This window comes from Galleria mellonella, unplaced genomic scaffold (assembly GCF_026898425.1).
Source record: "Galleria mellonella isolate WM207_F2 unplaced genomic scaffold, CSIRO_AGI_GalMel_v1 utg778, whole genome shotgun sequence".
Taxonomy (NCBI): domain Eukaryota; kingdom Metazoa; phylum Arthropoda; class Insecta; order Lepidoptera; family Pyralidae; genus Galleria; species Galleria mellonella.
This window is the reverse complement of record NW_026442150.1, coordinates 394,991-415,399: the sequence shown is the minus strand read 5'-3', so window position 1 is coordinate 415,399 and position 20,409 is coordinate 394,991. Positions and strand designations below refer to the sequence as shown.

General features: G+C 36.5%; 2 protein-coding genes across 4 annotated transcripts in view; one reads left to right on the top strand and one right to left on the bottom strand.

The window, feature by feature from the left end:
• The window catches only part of LOC113509509 (serine/arginine repetitive matrix protein 1), a 34,621-nt gene extending 33,184 nt beyond the window's left edge, over positions 1-1,437 (bottom strand). Inside the window, exons 1-2 of one of the 2 annotated variants that reach the window (XM_052901270.1) lie at positions 1,210-1,431; positions 798-926 (exon numbers count right to left, since the gene is read on the bottom strand). The gene's annotated coding sequence lies outside the window, so the exon portion shown is untranslated. Of the gene's footprint in view, positions 1-797; positions 927-1,209 lie in introns of both variants that reach the window. The other variant, XM_052901271.1, reaches the window with a different exon arrangement.
• Positions 1,438-2,273: 836 nt separating this feature from the next.
• The window catches only part of LOC113510529 (protein phosphatase 1 regulatory subunit 3C), a 28,735-nt gene continuing 10,599 nt past the window's right edge, over positions 2,274-20,409 (top strand). Inside the window, exons 1-2 of one of the 2 annotated variants that reach the window (XM_031910636.2) lie at positions 2,274-2,432; positions 9,493-9,554. The gene's annotated coding sequence lies outside the window, so the exon portion shown is untranslated. Of the gene's footprint in view, positions 2,433-9,492; positions 9,555-15,679; positions 15,808-20,409 lie in introns of those variants that run through there. The other variant, XM_031910637.2, reaches the window with a different exon arrangement.

The window sequence follows — 20,409 nt, the reverse complement described above, 5'->3', positions numbered from 1 at the left end:
AGATATCAGTTGTTTTATCAATATTGGCTACATTCCCTTCCTAGATCGAGAGGTGTATACAGGGAGTATATTTTTTAAATTTCTAATTTAAGGTTGGTGAACCTTCTAGTTACATTGGAATACATTTCCATACAAACAAATTCATCTTGATCGAACATGAAAGAAAATCAGAATTATTTGCTAACTTTCTGAAGCATAATTATAAGTGCAAAGGGTTAAGAACTTGGCATTGCATCTAACAGCCTGGTATAGGATTACATTCATGCATCTATTGTATAAAGGTATGCACTTAATTCATTGTATTTTTATTACACAAAATACAATTGGGAAACTATATACTCCCAAGAGTTTATATAGCAGAATAATGATTGAAATCAGTTTTTTTTTTATATTTCTAGATTTTTTTTTATTGTCTATTATGACAATAAAACAATGAACTCTTTAGTGGCAGCAGAAAACATTACATATTGGGGTATCTTTTTTAAATGGAGATAAATTATTAAAGGAGTTTAAATAATTTATCTGGACATTACTAATCTGATTTTTTGAATTTCGAATTTAGGTCAAACCTAACAGGTCATCACCTGTAAGGTTCTAACCTAGTATTTTTGCATTAAGCAAATCTTTTGTTACAGAAATATGGTTAATAAATGCATATTTTTAAGAATAACTTTCATTAATACTAATTGTAATTTGTCCTGCTTTAGATTCCAAAATGTTTTGTTCTATTTTTACCAGCTTTCACAAGATGGCCGCTACCAATATTGATTTTTGTTCACCTCAAAATGTGAGCTTACCTTTAGCGCTCCGCTCACGATTCAGCTGGAGCGAGGGCTCCAAACGCGCGCGGCGAGACGCGGGGGCGAAGCCCCAGGGCGCGGGCGGCGGTGCCACGCGACGGGGCCGACGCGATGCCCGCAGCGCCGCTGGAAATAACCGATATTCTTAATTTCACGCAAGCGGCGCGCGGGCATTATCACGAAATGCCTTTCGGGAAGGCTGTACGCGAACGAAGGCGCCCACGCGAGGCGAACATGCAGCCTCCGGGCTCACGCGGCGGCGGGCCCCACGGGACGGGCCAAACGCGACTCAGCGGGACCACCTTGTACTCCATAGCTTCCATTGAAACTCCACCCTTCAGATGCGGCAACAGCTGAACATCAAACATACTAAATCCACCTTAATTAATCACAATACAAAGTTACGAACCAGCAGTAATAAACACCAGAACTTTTTCACTGTAAATCAATGGTATATCGCCGATTTCAACTCGTTAGTATCCGCGACACACCTTGCTCGAAACATCGGCCATTTTGTTTTGCCTGCTTTTCTTTTCTACGCCTTTCTCTAGGCTAGCTGTCACTGTCAGTCAGTGTCGATAATTATTTGCAAATAATTTCAGTGTTTATTGGTCGATTTATTTTGACATTAAAAATTCTGCAATTTTTGTTTTTTAATTAGTTAAAAATAAAAATGTTCTAAATACATACCTATTTTGCGTTTAGTTATTACATTTTACATTGTATACCTGAACCTTGATCTTCATACACGGTCATTTAAGTAGTTGAAGAGGAAAACATTATAAACATTAAAAATTAAATATTGTTGTAAAATTCTATACTTATATTTTAAAGCATTGAGACTATTATTTATATTGAAATAAATATTATGTAGAATTATCGGTTTCATTTCTTTTTTGAAAAACTATTTAATTTATTACTTTTGCTACCGTACGATAAATGTAGTATATATAAGATAAAGAAAATGAAGTATCTTCTTCAAGCCTAGCCTAGCCTTTGTCTTTTAAATAGCAATAAACACGTATCGTATATTTATTATTTATTTATAAAGCTATACCAACAATATGTTCATTAATTAAACAGACTAGGTATAATGTTATAAGTAATGAAAAATGACTATTTAAAAATGCTTGAACCTAAGTTAACTTGAATAAAAATATTCCTGTCTTTCTTTCTTTATAAGATTAAGGCTAGATGAACATATGAATTAGAGGCGTATACAGCTCTTACAGATAAATGTCAATTTATACTAAAGTAACAATTACGCAATTAGTGAAGATTGAAATATTAATCTATATTATTAATAAGCTTAATAAATATGATACTTTGCTGTAACAACAAGAAAGGGGTGTGTTACTTGCGCTTATAATTACGTTTGTTTTATTATCGATAAATAGATTAGATTATTTATATTATTCATATTGCACTATCTTTACAATTATAATGTAATCCAAAGATATTATTCTTGTTCTAAGTTGTAATCCTATTTAGAGTTTTAAATCAAATCATGGAGGGTAGTGAAAAAAAAGTTGATACAAATTAAATAAAAAAGAATACGGGCAAAATAGTGTTACCAAACTGTTTTTTTTTTTCAATTTTTTAATTAAATAACTGGCTATTTACAACTAGAAGGTATGTTTGTTATATTTTTTAGTGTTCTTTTATTTTTTTTGTAAATCAAAGTGGCACAGGCATGTTTACTTTGAATGCAATGCATTAATTCATTGGCTGTGACCTATCTCAATATAGACCTTAGTGATTTCGTATCATATATGGGTAATGATATAAATCATTCACATCTTTATTCTCAAAAACTTGAAATTTCGAAATAAGTTTGGCTGAAAATACAGCGATAGTAGTTATTTTAGAAACAAAACAACTTAAAAACATACGTGGCCGAAACATAAATATTTTTGAGTTTTCAAACCGCAGCGTTTTTAGAGAGAACAGTGCAAAGGTCGATTTGTTTGGGTATATTGCTTGCAATGGGCCTCCTAGTGCCTGTTACTGACAGTCTTCTTAATCTATCTAATGGATCCTAGCGGTACACCTTTATTTTTTTCCACATCACCATGCCAATTATATATTTATAGAGTTAATTTAACGCTGTTCCTCCTGAAAACCATTGTTGTGAATTCGTCACTATGTGCCAACTGACCTGCCTGGGGGGAATTGTTAGTAATGGGGAGGTTAATCCCCATTGCTATCAATACACCCTACCAGGTCGACCTCCACGCGGTTCCCATTGGAAACGATCGTGACTAATTTATCGTTAAATTCGTCACGATGGGCTAACTGACCTGCCTTTTCATCTTTACCAATCTTCCCTCACTGGTACCCTGCCAGCGTATACCGTTAGCGGTGGCGGATTTTTTATGATGGGTGAAAATGGTATGTTAACCCCGCCTGCGCTAACGGGATACGCTGGCGGGGCACCAGTGAAGGGTGATAGATGAGAATGAAAACAGGCCAGTTAGCCCATCATGATGAATTCATCAGGAATTGACCATGATAGTTTCCCCCCTGCACAGGCAGGGTTACCCGTTCTCATCTATTTAAAGATCATAAAAATGTATTAATTTTTATTTCTATCAGTGATAGAGGTTTTTTTATGAACTATTACCTTACCATAAAGGAAAACGTGACATGTGACGAAAAAAAATGGAATAAAATAAATATTATATGTATTCAAATAGACTGGGTACAGAGGAATAACACCTGAGTCCTCAGGAATGGCAACGCATGGGGGGTATCATGGGCGAAACAGTATACTCTGTTATGTCCATGGTACCGCTCATGTGTATAGGCGACGGTTACCACTTTCCATCAGGTGGGCCGTCAGCTTGTTTGCCATTCTAGGTTGTATAAAAAAAAAGACTTGTTTGACAGTATTTTTAAATAGTTATTTTTTTATGATTCTATAGCTGGGGCCAAAATATTTTTATCTGCTGAGAGGAACCCGCAAGAAATTCAACAGTTTTTTTAATGGATGATAATGAAATGGTAAGCTAACGGTATACACTAACGGGGCACCAGTGAGGGATGATAGGTGGGAATGGAAAGTTAGGTCACTTAGTCCATCGTGATGAATACGCCTGGGGGGGGGGGGGGGGGGGGGGGGGGGGGGTAATGGAGACTGAGAATCCCATTGCTAGCAATATACCCAAGCAGGTCGACCTCCTCGCGGTTCCCCCTGGAAACTATCATGATTAATTCCAGATGAATTCGTCATGATGGGCTAACTGGCCTGTTTTCATTCTCATAGAACACCCTTCACTGGTACCCCGCTAGCGTATCCCGTTAGCGCAGGCGGGGTTACCATACCATTATCATCCAATAAAAAAAAATACGCCTAGAATTCAGTATGATGGGTTGCAGCCTGCAACTTGCAGGGGGGGGCTGGACGTGGAAATCGACCTGACGGGGCAAATTGCTGGCAATGAGACTGGTAGTTCGTATTAGGTACTAACAATCCCTTCTTCCACGAAACTCAACAGTTACTCTTTTAAATCTCTGTTAACATTATGTGTGTTTATTTAAATGTACTATATCTAATATTATACGGTCGTTGGCAGCCCGCGCATGATCCACTAACACCGTGCACGCTTCTCATTCAAGTAATCGTTTAGTGTGTAATAAATAGGTTTTTCTGAACAGAATGTTTCCCACAATGTCAGAGTTATTCACCAGTAAAATTTGCTTCACAAAAAAAAAAAAACTACTTTAACCGTAGGAAAAGCGTGGAAAAAATTATTAAATTACATAAAATATAGAAATGTAATATAAAATATGCACGATGCACCTTTTTGCATTGTTTTTTTTTTTTTATTTTATACACAGTATTTTTAGTGACATGAAATATATATTTTGTTGGTACACTTTTTTTTTCTTTTTACTTGGTATACATTATTTTTTTATAATTATATTTCATTCGTCCACATTTTTAAATCTAAATTTCTATATTTTATATAATATAATGTATTTTTTTATAGATTTCCCACGTTTGCAGTCGATTTTTTTAATATTAAAATTATTTGGACTTAAAAACGAAATTACCGGAACGATTTCGAAAAAAACTTCTGTGAGAACAAATCTAGAATCTTCCAGATAAAAAAAAAATATCCAAATCGGTTTATAAACGATATAGTTCTGAAGGAACAAGCATAAAAAACAAAGTACGGTCCTTTTAATTTATAAGATCTAATGCTTTATACCTGAAATCATAGCCAATACAACTATATTATTATTAAAAAAAAACTAACAAACACCGATTGAGAACTTTTTAAAAAGTCACTGGCAATGTGTTTGATATTTATTTGTGTCATTGACTTTATTGACGCATTATCCATATTACGTTAAATCTTTTGATTTAACAAGAGGTTAAAAGATTATCGGCACTTTAATTGCTTCATTAATTAAACGCGTATAAATTGTTTATTTTAAACACAATGTTATGATGATTCCCAATTTTCAACCGATTTAATAAATATGGAGGTACTCAATTCGATTTTATTATTTTTTATGTTCACTCATAACTCCGCCAGTTGTAAACCGATTTGAATTTTTTTTATCTGAAAGGGTATACTTACAGTACACATAGAATTCTGTGGGACCATAAATTTTTTTTTTAATTTTTTAGTGTTTTTTAAATTGCTTAGTGAGTTTTTTTTTTTAATCAAAGCGACTAGTTTTGGCGCGTTTGCAGTTGTTTTTTTTTTTTTGTGGAACATAATTTTATATTTTTAAATAATGACTATCTTTTACTCACTATTTCGTTTGCGTGGCCGGATATGTTTACTGACCAGAATAAAAAGAAACATATGAGCTTCTTCACCCTATACAATATGCAAAAATATTAAACTATATATAAAATATTATATATAAAAAACAAAAAGTAAGTGTGAAATAATTAATCTATTTATATAACTGTATTGATTGTATGTATTGATTATTTAAGTTACGAAGTAGACTGAATATTATTACGATTAAAAAAAGAAAAACAATTTGAATTTGAATTGTATTTGACTCTAAATGAACTATAATTTAATTTTATAGTTTTTATAATGTTGTTATGTAGTATCCTATCCTATATTGTATGTATCCAATGTATTTTGTGTTTTAGATAAATAAATAAGTACCTATACTAAATATCATGGTGACTGGATAAGACGTTAAGGTGTTAAAAGGTAACAAACATACACACTTTTTTTTAGTTGCCCTTACTAATATTATAAATACGAAAGTGAGTTTGTTAATTTATTACCTTATAGCAACTTAATGCATGTAATGGTAATAAAGTTTCATCCATTTATATAGATCTACCTATTAAGCATTTAATACAATTTTAATATTTTATTGTCCCTTCGACAGTCGAGTCCAGAGACAATATTTCATTATCTACCCGTCCGTCCGCTGATAATTTGATAAATAGCTGTGATAATGAAGCGGACATAATGAAAGTTTATTTTATCTACATCAAATCTCACATAGTACATAGCTGTGCAGCTTATTTCTGTTGCCTCATAATTAAACTCAGGAACTGGTTCGTTTGTTTCATATCTTTATCTGTGTCATATTAAAAGATTAAATTCCATCTGTCAGACAATTCAAAGTAAGAATTAGTATTGCTCCGATAAGAGATACACTGTTCTAAATTTAAAATTTAAATTGCCGCCATGCTATTGTCGCGTGGGTGGGACACGCGCATGTACCGTGCACAGATTATATTTATATGACCCAAGAATCATAGTTACTTACCATTACTACATTTTTGTTTTATTTACATATAAGTAATAGTGCAACTTTATTCCCTTAAAAGTATGCTAATAATATTAATCTATCATAAATGCAGTCTGTACTATCAGATAAAATCCATTATTTATTGTATTTGACCTTATACTTTATCTCTTTCTGTAAGTTCGTGGAAAGTTATCCTGCCATTTATGGTAGCCTAGTAATTGTACGCTATTTTACTTATGTATGTGGATTTGGTATAACCCTAATTCCCACTGTTGGGCCTTAGTTTATTTAGTTAAAAGGAAGGTATCCATAAAAGTATTATAGGCTTTTATTATGGTGTATTTAGTTTTACTTCTTTACTCTTCTCTTTTGTGTTTTTTTTTTTATACAACTTAGAATGGCAAACAAACTGACGGCCTACCTGATGGAAAGTGGTAACCGTCGCCTATAGACATGAGCAGTACCGTGGACATAACAGAGTATACTGTTTCGCCCATGATACCCCCCATGCGTTGCCATTCCTGAGGACTCAGGTGTTATTCCTCTATACCCAGTAAATTCACGCCATATCCCACCCTTCAAACCGAAACACAGCCATGCAAACACAACTGCTTCACGATAGAAACACGAATGAGACAGAGGTACCCAAGCAATCGACGATGTAAAAAGTTTCCCTTTGTCATTCTAAGGATGGGAGGAGGGGAGAAGATTGTTAATACCCACTTCTAGCAATATCTTGTCAGGTCGGTTCGCCATAAGGGGAGTTTTGTCAATAGTTGTCATGCTTGGCAACCGCAGTTTAATTTTTGATAAAGTTCTAAGGGACGCTGCTACCCATCCTTTAACCGTCAAGTTTCCTTAGACGCCTCTTACAATACCCACGTGAAGGGAACAAGTAGCCCATTCTATGCCGGAAACACACAGTAATGTTACAGTATCTGTAGGGAGGCAGCAGCGTCCCTCTTAAAACGTCACCAAAGCCTAACTACGGTTGCCAACATGCCTTCCAGAGGGGGAACGGGATTGTTAATAATGGAGACTGAGAATCCCATTGCTAGCAATATACCCAACCAGGTCGACTAACTACGAAACTATCATGGTTAATTCCTGACGAATTCATCATGATGGGCTAACTGGCCAGTTTTTATTCTCATCTATCACCCTTCACTGGTGCTCCGCCAGTGTATTCCGTTAGCGCAGGCGGGGTTACCATACCATTTTCATCGATAAAAAAAAATAGACTTGTTTACAAGCATTTAAAACGTCATTTTTTTTAAACTACAGCACAACGTTACTATTCCTTTGTCATTAATTAAAAAAAAAACCCCCGCCTGTCAAGCGCGGCAACCACTGGCAAAAGTTTAAAAATTCTATCGGCAGCGGACAGTTAACTGGAATAACAATAAATACAGTAGTAGACATCCGATACGTACAAACCGACCGCAACACGGCATTTCCTATTAATATTATGAAGTAATTTATCTCTCAAGGTTCCGAATACCACAATTACAAGTATATTTATAATCGGGCGCCAACACAATCTTTATCACCTATGTACTTATTTTATTTAGTAACTTTTTATGGGAGTTAATACTAGATTCATTGCGTACCAAAGGTATGTTATTTCTTTTTTCTCAAACATGCTTGGAAATGTAAGCATTATTTTGACAATCTTCTTCGAGATAAATCAAAATTGCCGTACTGGCCAGATACATGCGGGCAGCTGCCGGCAAAAGTTGTATGAATATCCATATCTGTCGTGTTTTGCGGCCAGATAAATTACTATGTAAACTCATATCTGTCCTGTAATTTAAAAATGGAATGACCTTTTACTTCTAAAGATGGCTACCAAGGAGGTAACTAATATCGTTCGTTATTCGTCATTGAACTTAAAAAGTAAAATTGTGTTTTTGATTTAAAAAGTGAAATTGTTTGAGAAAAGTACTATACAAGCCTTGGCCACAACTAGGCATTGATGGACTCACGTATGTGTGCCTCGGCTACGCCTCGGCCCACATTTGCACGTTCGTCCATCAATGTCTCAGTTGCTGGCCGCTGCAGTAATGTACTAATAATGGGTGATAATGGAATGGTAACCCCGCCCGCGCTATCAGTATACACTGGCAGGACACCAATGAGGGATGATAGGTGATGATGAAAAGGCAGGTCAGTTAGCCCATCGTGACGAATAGATTTTTAATTCAGCACGTCGGTTTCCAGGAGGGACCATATGGAGGTTGACCAAGTTGGGTACATTGTTAGCAATGGGGTCCTTTCCTTAGTTTTCATTACTAACAATCCATTTCCAATAGTTGCCACACTTGGCAGGCTGGTTGGGCAACCGCAGTTAGGCTTTAGAGATGTTTTAAGAGAGACGCTGCTGTCTATCTCTCGACCGTTATGTCTCGTCTTGCGACACCCACGGAACAAAAAGGGATGGCGCATTCTATGCCGGGACCACGCGGCACATAATGCTACTATAAATAATCATTTTTTATTTATTTATCTCTTTATTGCATCAAAAACATAAAAATAAACAATGACATATAAACAATTCAAGTGAAATACAGTAGTATGGAGTACAGATCAAAATATACACGTAAAGGTACAAAAGGCGGTCTTATCGCTAGGGCAATCTCTTACAGACAACCTTTGGTTAAAGGAGAACATATGGAAGTGGGTAGGTGGCGCAAGAGACGGACAATAAAAAAATGTGTCTGGTACAGAGGCGGAATTAATGTTATAATATACAGCATTCTCTCGCAGTTAACCTTTTGTTTTTTATACAACTTAGAATGGCAAACAAGCTGACGGCCCACCTGATGGAAAGTGGTAACCGTCGCCTATAGACATGAGCAGTACCATGGACATAACAGAGTATACTGTTTCGCCCATGATACCCCCCATGCGTTGCCAATCCTCTATCTAATATTCGCTTAATGTTTTGTTTCAGAAATAGAAAATCCGCCAAAATGTCGTCACGAGGACGTGCTGTGATCTGTAAAAGATCATGAGGTAAATAAATACTTTATTAACAAACGTGCGTGGACAGAATAGCGGTCGGAGATTGATAACTCATTTGGAAAGTTATAGAACTTGTGCTAATACCACAGGGATTTATACCAGAGGGAGACTTTGTACAAAATTCGATTGCTTGGGTACCTCTGTCCCATTCGCGTTTCAACCGTGAAGCAGTTGTGTTTGCATGGCTGTGTTTCAATTTAAGAGGTGGGATATATCAGTGAATTTACAGGATACAGAGGTATAACACCTGGCAACGCATGGGGGGTATCATGGGCGAAACAGTATACTCTGTTATGTCCATGGTACCGCTCATGTCTATAGGCGACGGTTACCACTCCCCATCAGGTGGGCCGTCGGCTTGTTAGCCATTCTAAGTTGCATAAAAAATAGCAAAATAATCTATCTAGCAACACTGCAGGTGTCAATCTTGTATTAGTTTTCTTAACATTCAGACTTTAATTATCATGTCACGCATTCCTGCTTCATGGTCGAAATGATGGTAGGAATGTCTTTTCATCTTAGATTATATAGATAGAGTGTCTCCATACAAATGCTTCGAGAGAAGCGGCTCAACTTTTTCATACAATTTTGCGTGACAAATAGTTACGAGTGATTCCTTTATAACTTCTATATTTATTTTGTCTTATAATTTCTGCATCTTTTTAATGCGTAAACACTTATTTTATTGATTAAATATTTAAATATAGATACGGGAAAGGACTGTTAGTAATGCGGAGGTTAGTCCCCAATGCTATCAATATACCCTATCAGGTCGACCTCCACGCCGATCCCCCTGGAAACAATCGTGACTAATTTATCGTTGAATTTATCACGATGGGCTAACTGACCTGTTTCATTCTCACCTATCATCCTTCTCTGGTGCCCCGCCGGTGTATACCGATAGCGCAGGCGGGGTTACTATACCATTTTCACCCATTAAAAAAAACTGTATCGGGTTGACTGGAAGAGATCTCTGTCAGAGATAAGTCCACCCTTGCTCACAATATTTATAAATGCATTAACAATGTAATTTATAAGTGCAATAGAGAATATATATATATATATATATATATATATATATATATATATATATATATATATGTATGTATGTATATATAGAGAGGAATATATGTGTGTATATAAACTTTACAAATTTTATAAGATTTACGCCTCGTTTTTATCAATTTCGTGTTACTTAATGCAATTTTTAACAATTAGCAATCTACTACGAAGTGATCGCGCCACGTTTGTTAAATAGACAATCGCTTCTAAGAACATGAAATCTTGGAATCGGCTCGATAGTCCTTCAGTGTTGCCAGATCGGGTACCTTTCGTAATTTTGCGTAAAAAAATTTCTGTATGCGAAATTTTGGAGAAATAACATTCTTGGAATTTTTTGAAAACTGAAATGGGCTTCGAGAATGTTAGGTAATTTTTTTTTTTGAGAACTTTAATATTTGTAATGTATATAAAAGTATTAAAATGAATAAGAGAAGGAAAGGATCAGTGTTAACACTAACACATGCCTAGACAATGGCGGACCTACATAGAAGTAGCGGGTAGGCTGTGCAGCGCAGCGGTCACCATACTACCCTGCAAATGTTTATATTCATCGCGCGATAGTGACGCCGTCTGTGTGACACTGTACTGCTACGAGACTGTCTTATTGTTGTTCTAAAACTTTTATTACAATATACCTATTTAAGTAAAACTAGAAACGATAAATATATCAAATGTTCTTACTGTACCAACCAGAGTATTTATTTATATTCTATCTTTTTTTATACAACTTAAAATGGCAAACAAGCTGACGGCCCACCTGATGGAAAGTGGTAACCGTCGCCTATAGATATGAGCAGTACTATGGACATAACAGAGTATACTGTTTCGCCCACGATACCCCCCATGCGTTGCCGTTCCTGGGGACTCGGGTGTTATTCCTCTGTACCCTGTAATTTCACGCCATACCGCACCCTTTAAACCGAAACACAGCCCTGCAAACACAACTGCTTCATGGTTGAAACACGAATGGGACAGAGGACAGAGTCAAGCAAACGACTTTTGTACAAAGTCTCTCTCAGGTAAATTTTTGTATAAATTGCAAATTTGATGTTGTAACAAACCTTAAAACTTTTGAATTTTTGTAGAAAAATAAATAGTGATTAACAGGGCTGATGCGAGGTTGCGCTCGCAGGAAAATTTGATATTGTCATTCTTTTAAATTACATTGACATTTTAACAAATATTTGAAGTTTGTGTAAAAATCAAAATTCGAATCTGGCAACCTGTGACCCTGGCTGGAGGTAATTTGTTAAACTATTCGGATTCTATTTTTAAATTTAAATATTGACATCTCATGACAGTGTTACCAGTTTACATTGAAAATAGTACACAATAATATCAATTTTAAGCATACGACGTAGCAAAAAACATGTACATATTGGATTTATTTTATGTGGAAATAAAAAACAGTGTATTTTGCGTTGAATCAATATTTTTAAAGGTTAGTCTCAAACTTAGATACTCTAGAGCTAGGATGTGGAACTAAGAACGAGGAATTACATAGAAAGAATGATAAAATAAAAACTGTAAATCATATGGTTGCCGCCTTTCTTGAAGAAAATGTTATACGGCCGTATAACCCTACCAAATTCAGATGCAACCCGCTTGCATACTTTATACATAAACTGTATCGAATATATAATCTAGTAATATAAATGAACAAAAACTTTATATACACATTTTTTATACACTAGCCTGCTGCTATGAATTGTTAAAAATAGCAACTGATTGTGTATCTTTCGTCCTCTTTTTACTAATTATATTTGCATAAGAAGAATAGAGGCAACCATATGATTTACAGTTTTTATTTTATCATTCCTTGTTCTTAGATGTGGAACAAATGTGTGCGCATCCTTGCGTCAGTTCTATCAAATGAGGATGAAGCAGGTTAGTTGGCCCATCGTGACGAATTCAGCAAGAATTGCTCACGATAGTTTCCAGGGGGAACCATGTGGAGGTTGACCTAATAGGGCATATTGCTAACAATGGGGCTGTCAAACTCCATTGCCAACAATCCCTTTCCCCCCAATATTATTTATTAGGGGGGGGGTTTATTAGTAATGCGAACAGGCATTACTAACAATCCATTCTATTTATCTATTATGGTCCGAGACCATAAGGCAATATATTATAGTGTATAGTGGCCGTGTGGTCCCGGCATAGAATAGGCCACCCCTTCCTTTCCCGTGGGTGTCGTAAGAGGCGACTAAGATAGAGCTAGAGATGGGTAGCAGTATCCCTTTTAAAATATCTTTAAAGACCGACTGCGGATGCCAACCCGTCTGCCAAGCGTGGCAACTACTGGCAAAATCCCCCAAGGGGGAGGCTTATGTTCAGCAGTGGACAGTTAAAGGCTGATATGATGACGGTGATGAACAGGCTTTGTCTAATAAATGTTTTCTAATAACAGTTTTAAACTTATTAAAAGTTAGACCCAAAATATCCTTCGGTATCTTATTGTAACATTTAATACCCATTTCCATAAAAGACCTATTAACTTTTTCTAAAAGATACTTTGGAACAGCTATTTTGAATTATTTTAGTAATGGGGTCTGGCCCATTGCTAGCAATACACCCTATCAGGTCGACCTGCACGCGGTTTCCCCCTGGAAACCATTGTGGTTTTTTTTTATGGGTGAAAATGGTATGGTAACCCCGCCTGCGCTAACGGGATACGCTGACGGAGCACCAGTGAAGGGTGATAGATGAGAATGAAAACAGGCCAGTTAGCCCATCATGATGAATTAATTCATCAGGAATTAACCATGATAGTTTTCAGGGAGAACCGCGAGGAGGTCGACCTGGTTGGGTATATTGCTAGCAATGGGATTCCCCAAAACCATCGTGGTTAGTTCTAATGGAATTCATCACGGTAGGCTAACGATAATTACCAGAGGAAGACTTTGTACAAAAGTCATTTGCTTGGCCTGTATTCTATTCGTGTTTCTATCGTAAAGCAGTTGTGTTTGCATGGCTGTGTTTCGGTTTGAAGGGTGCGAGATGGCAGTGAATTGTTGTGGACATGACGGTATTTAAAAGCATGTTGTAAAAATACCATAGATTATATGATTAAACCATTAAAATACTTAATTAATTGGTCAATAAATTAGGGACTGTTTACAGATGCCTTAGAGGAAGCTATCATTAAACCACTGTACAAAAGAGGCGTGACTTTTGATGTCTAATTATATACTAGTGTTATTACATGTTATTTACGAATTATAACACGTTGTTTTGATACATGTTAATTACATTGACGTATAAATAACCTAGATATATAATTAGAGACAAGTAAATTAAAAAATAAAATATTTAAATGTAAAAAAATTTCTTTGAGATCACTGCCAGCTGGTAGGGTGCCTAGTACTTGTTGCATTTCCACGCTGAATAGCAATGGAAATGCGTTGACCAAAGTATAGGCCAGCCTTGTTTATATTACACGTTTATTTGCACGTTGTTTATATTAGTACTTAGTAACGTGTTTTAAGCAAGTATATTTCGGGGGTCACAAACGTTGATGACCTTTGGATTAACTTGATCTTATTTCGACCATGTAAACAACTGTGCATTAGAGCTGAGTAATATACATATAGCAATATCTATATATTTCATTTATAATATCTATGTACTTGGTCCAATAACGTATATGTTAAAAGTCTGTTATCCAAAAATAATATTGGATTTTTTTTATACAACTTAAAATGACAAACAAGCTGACGGCCCACTTGATGGAAAGTGGTAACCGTCGCCTATAGACATGAGCAGTACCATGGACATAACAAAGTATACTGTTTCGCCCATAATACCCCCCATGCGTTGCCATTCCTGAGGACTCAGATGTTATTCCTCTGTACCCAGTAAATTCACGCCATATCCCACCCTTCAAACCGAAACACAGCCATGCAAACACAGCTGCTTCACGGTAGAAACACGATTGGGACAGAGGTACTCAAGCAATCGACTTTTGTACAAAGTCTCCCTCTGGTAAAACATACGAGTATAACAGCCTTTTTACATATTCGTAAATAGATATCCGACCGATATGGACGATATCGATATGGGTGATGACCTGTTCTGTCATCAGTGTCCAGAGAAACCCAATATATAGATATCGGATCGGTATCCATATTACACATGACACAATTTGATAAAAAAAAAAAACTTTTGAATAATTTGATTGTTTTACATTCAGAAAAAAAAAACTTTAAATCAAATAAAATTCTTTTTTTTTATGCAACTTAGAATGGCAAACAAGCTGACGGCCCACCTGATGGAAAGTGGTAACCGTCGCCTATACACATGAGCAGTACCATGGACATAACAGAGTATACTGTATCGCTCATGATACCCCCCATGCAGTTCATTATAACTAAACAAGTTTACTTGATTCAACAATTATTATTTTTTTACGCAAAACAATTTAATATTTCAAAATTCCTTTCTTTGGTCAAGTTAATTTTTTTTATCTATTGCATGGACGAGTCGTAGATTTTTATATTTTTTGTCAATTTGTATTAACATCAGCTCATTAGACATGGCTGTGTTTCGGCTTGAAGGGTGGGATATGACGTGAATTTACAGGGTACAGAGGAATAACACCTGATTCCTCAGGAACGGCAACGCATGGGTGGTATCATGGGCGAAACTGTATGCTCTGTTATGTCCATGGTACTGCTCATGTCTATAGGCGACGGTTACCACTTTCCATCAGGTGGGCCGTCAGCTTGTTTGCCATTCTAAGTTGTATAAAAAAAAAAATTAATACATAAATGTTTTAATTATCATTAAACTTAATAAATCTATTTTTATATCTTTGTTTTTTCTTTACTGAGGTAGTTTTTGCGACCCCCATATAGAGGTTTCGCGACTCCACGGGGGGTCGCGACCCACCCGTTGTAAAACACTGTTTTATTACGCTCTGGCTGCAATAATGCACCGTACCACCGCGCGGTAGAGTGTAATTATCCCGCTTACAGAGCGAACCGCTGCGCGTGCGCATTACAGTCAAAACTTATTACAAAGTTTTAAGCTGGAAAAATACAAAAATAAAAAACTATTCCATGCTATATCTGCCTGTCGAAGCCACCTAGAACCAGCAAGGAAGACGAGGAGTTGTACTGCGGTGTTCAGGTCATCCACTTAGGCACACTAGCGCTGCACTCATGAGCTGCAGCTGCCGAAGGTACGCGTGACTTCCTTTTGTCTTGTCCAGGAATGGTGCATTGGTTTAACCATTCGGAGAGAATGGATGATAGGAGAATTATGGATTACGTTATTTATTTATTTCTTATTGCATTCCATAATATAATTAGTAGATAACATTTCAATTATGGACCGTGTTGGGTACAGCGAGTACGAGAGAGGAGGACGACACTTCTTTCACTTTAGAAATAGTCTAAGGATCCGTTACAATGTTATCCAGCCATTGATATTGTATCACGATAGCTACGTATTTCCTTATTATTATTATTATTCATTATTTAAGTATTGCTGTGTATGTATTCATGTCGTAGTTGTTATTAGTATTATATAGTTATTTAATATAATCTGTAGTTTATAATTATTTATATTCATATTGTAAAATTAATTAATAAATAGTTTAATAATAACATTTCAGCAATGTCAGTTTTAGCTATGTCTTAAATATATATATATATATATATATATATATACCATATACATTATTACATGTATCACATCTTCATATTTAGAACTAATAGAATTTTCATCGTGCCTCCGATCAAATTGTTTATAATTACTCCTCTCCATCCAAAGGTTGGCTGCAAGAGATCGCTCTTAGCGATAAGGTCGCCCATTGTTGTCTCACTGTGATCGTTTCTTGTAATTGTTTGTATCTATAATAAGTTTACTATTGTAATCTTATGGAGGAAACAATAAAGAGTACCTATCTATCTATTGAGCAAGAATGAATAGGAGATGTCGGTAGAGGCCGCCCTAGACTGGCGTATGTCGCCCAAAAAGGCGACGTGCTGAAGAAGGGCCGAATTAAAAGTACCCGTAACCGGCGAGTGTGTATGAAAAGATTGATGAATGTGGAGGAAGCGAAGGAGCATTTGAATCGAAGCATTTGGCGTTCCATTGTTTCTCCCTACCCTAATGGAAGACAGGCGTGACACATATGTATGTATATGTACACCATTTTTTTTTAATCCTATTCATCACCATATCAGCCTCTAAATGTCCACTGCTGAACATAAGCCTTTCCTATTGGGAGTATTGCTAATAGTCGCCACGTTTGGCAGTCGGATTGGCAACCGCAGTTAGGTTTTGGAAATGATTTAAATGGGACGTTGCTCCCTTAGTGGCCTCTTACGACACCCACGGGTAACCTAACGGGTGGCCTATTCTATGCCGGGACCACATACATAAGCCCCGCCATATATCGTTAGCGCAGGCAGGGTTACCGATCCGTTATCATCCATTTAAAAAAAAATGAAGCTTGTCAAACGGATAAAGGCGCGTGTAAATGTTAATACTTACATAACCGTCTTAAATGTTTTAACCACTTATTTCACAATTAAGTTATTACCCGTTTACGAACAAAATAAAGTTAATTAAGTGCAAACGAATTAGCATGCTGACTAGTGAAGGGATACGTGTAATGTAATATTCGTTTAACATGTTACATTATAACATGTATTATCATGTAATAATCACATGTTTACTTATATTAAACACTAGCCTTATTCCACGGCTTCGTCCACGTGATTTAATATATGAATTATCCAACATGTTACAATGTAACATGTAGTGTCATGTAATAAACACATGCTTATTAGGGGGAAAAGGGATTGTTAGTAATGGAGACTGAGAATCCCATTGCTAGCAATATACCCAACCAGATCGACCTCCTCGCGGTTCCCCCTGGAAACTATCATGGTTAATTCCTGATGAATTCATCATGATGTGCTAACTGGCCTGTTTTCATTCTCACCTATCACCCTTCACTGGTGCTCCGCCAGCGTATCCCGTTAGCGCAGGCGGGGTTACCATACCATTTTCACCCATCAAAAAAAAAGACATGCTTACTTATATTAAACATTAGCCTTATCCCGCGGCTTCGTCTGCGTGATGTAATGTATAAATTACCCAACATGTTACATTGTAACATGGATTGTCATATAATCGTCACATCATCATCATCATCGTCATATCAGCCTTTAACTGTCCACTGCTGAACATTAGCTTCCCCCTTGGGGGGTTTTGCCAGTAGTTGCCACTCATCCGTCAACCATTCCCTTACGGCTTTCATGGGAATGGAGGAGGTGACCTATGCTATGCCGAGACTACATTTACCTTCGTGTATAATATCGTATTATGTGTAAGTTTATTTGTTATTCATATATATTTATTCGTTTATATATGTAATTTTAGTATGTATGTATATCAATAATTACTAGTACCGCATTCGAGTATTCTGACACTTGCCTACGGTTGACTGGGAGAGAGTGCTTTTAGCATTAAATCCACCATGTACATATATATGTACACATATATATATATACGACAAGCAGGTGACTCAAAAAAAATTTTTATTAAAAACTATTTTTTTTTTATATATCTTATAATGGCAAAGTTGACGGCCCACCTGATGGAAAGTGGTAACCGTCGCCTATAGACATGGATAGTACCGTGGACATAACAGAGTATACTGTTTCGCCCATCATACCCCCTATGCGTTACCATTACTGAGGACTCAGGTGTTATTCCTCTGTACTGTGTAAATTCACTGCCATATCTCACCTTTGAACCCGAAACACAGCCATGCAAACACAACTGCTTCACGGTAGAAACACGAATGGGACAGAGGTATCCAAGCAAACGAGTATTATACAAAGTCTGCCTCTGGAATACATGTGTACATAAATGAATACATGTGTAATGTAATACTATCGGGGGGAAAGCGATTGTTACTAATGGAGACTGACAATCCCATTGCTAGCAATATACCCAACCAGGTCGACCTCCTCGCGGTTCTCCCTGGAAACAATCATGGTTAATTCCTGATGAATTCATCATGATGGGCTAACTTGCCTGTTTTCATTTTCATCGATCACCCTACACAGGTGCACCGCCAACGTATACCGTTAGCGCAGGCGGGGATACCATACCATTTTCACTCATCAAAAAAAAATTTAATACTATCGTATTAACAGATCGCTAGTGTCCCCTCACTACGATTATTATGTTTTTTGGCACATTCCACAATGTTAGAATTATGTGTGGGTAGACTTTCCAATATTTTTTTTCACTGATATGCACATCTATTGTAGTATCTACCAAGTTTTAAATACTTACCGAGAACTCCGTCGTTTATAAAGCGTTTAGGATTTTTTTTTATTCGAATATTTATTTTTTAACATTAATTTTTTTTTATTTAATTTGTTATATCTCTCATCTAGAGGTAGTTTTAGACACGGGCCAAAGCCGAGTGTTTTTGGAATGTCAATTCAATGATAGGAACTTACGGACCAGGCGACATGTATTTTTTTTTTAAATGGATGATGATGGAATGGTAACCCCACCTGCGCTATCGGTATACACCGGCGGGGCACCAGTGAAAAATGATAGGTGAGGATGAAGTAGGTCAGTTAGCCCATCGTGACGAATTCAACAAGAATTGTTCACGATCGTTTCCAGGGGGAACCACGCGGAGGTTGACCTGATAGGGCATATTGCTAGCAATGGGGCTGTCAAACTCCATTGCTAACAATCCTTTCCCCCCCCCCCCCGACTTTTTTTTTTTTTTTGATGGGCGAAAATGGTTGTATACATAATGTATGGAGACTTGTGTGTAAGGTTTTCGGGATAACACCCGTTGTAGATAAAACTTTTGGTATTGTTTTTACTGTACTGAACACGCCATTGGGATTTTATTTCTATAGACAGATTTGTGTATTTAGCCAGTTTTTCATAGTGTGTTTTTTTCAAATTGTGCGTGTTGCATTGCTGTGTCTATAAAGTAAACTGTTTCATTGCCTTTATCAAGTTTAATCTGTTATAATAGTTAGATCCCAGTATATTTTGTGACGTTCACTTGAATTATTCAATTGTCATTGTATATTTTTATTTATGGTGCAATAAAGAGTTAAATAAATGAAATAAAAGTGAACTAGTGCGAAGCCGCGGTGGGCAACTAGTATGATGTGTAGTTTTTTTTTTTTTTTTTATTTATTTAACAAAGTATGTTTGTATTAGCACAGAATTTATCATTGCTTCCCACACTAGGCCGAGCCTGTCCTGCAGGAAGCAGTACTCGTGTTTGCATATACATGCATATAGATATTAGACATAGGCTTTTTAGCAGTACTCACAATTGTGTAACTAATCTGTGTAATACAATTATTTTATTTTATTTATTTATTTTTTCTTTCTCTCACCACCAATACACATGTATTATAGTATATAAGTATATAGTAAACAACTATATTTGACTATCTGTAAAAGTGTCTAGACATAATTGGTTCTATCTTATCGTAATTTTTTTTTATGTAGCGACGGAAAATATAATACAGTCTGTTGGTGAGGGGGGGGGGGGGGGTTGTAGTGATGTGTTCTGCCAGTCCTATTGCCAGCAATATAGCCTATCAGGTCGACCTCCACGCAGTTCCAGTTCAGTTCTACCAGAGGGAGATTTTGTACAAAAGTCGTTTGCTTGGATATCTCTGTCCAATTTGTGTTTCAACCTTGAAGCAGTTGTTTGCATGGCCGTGTTTCTGTTTGAAGGGTGGGATATGGCAGTGAGTTTACAGGGTACAGAGGA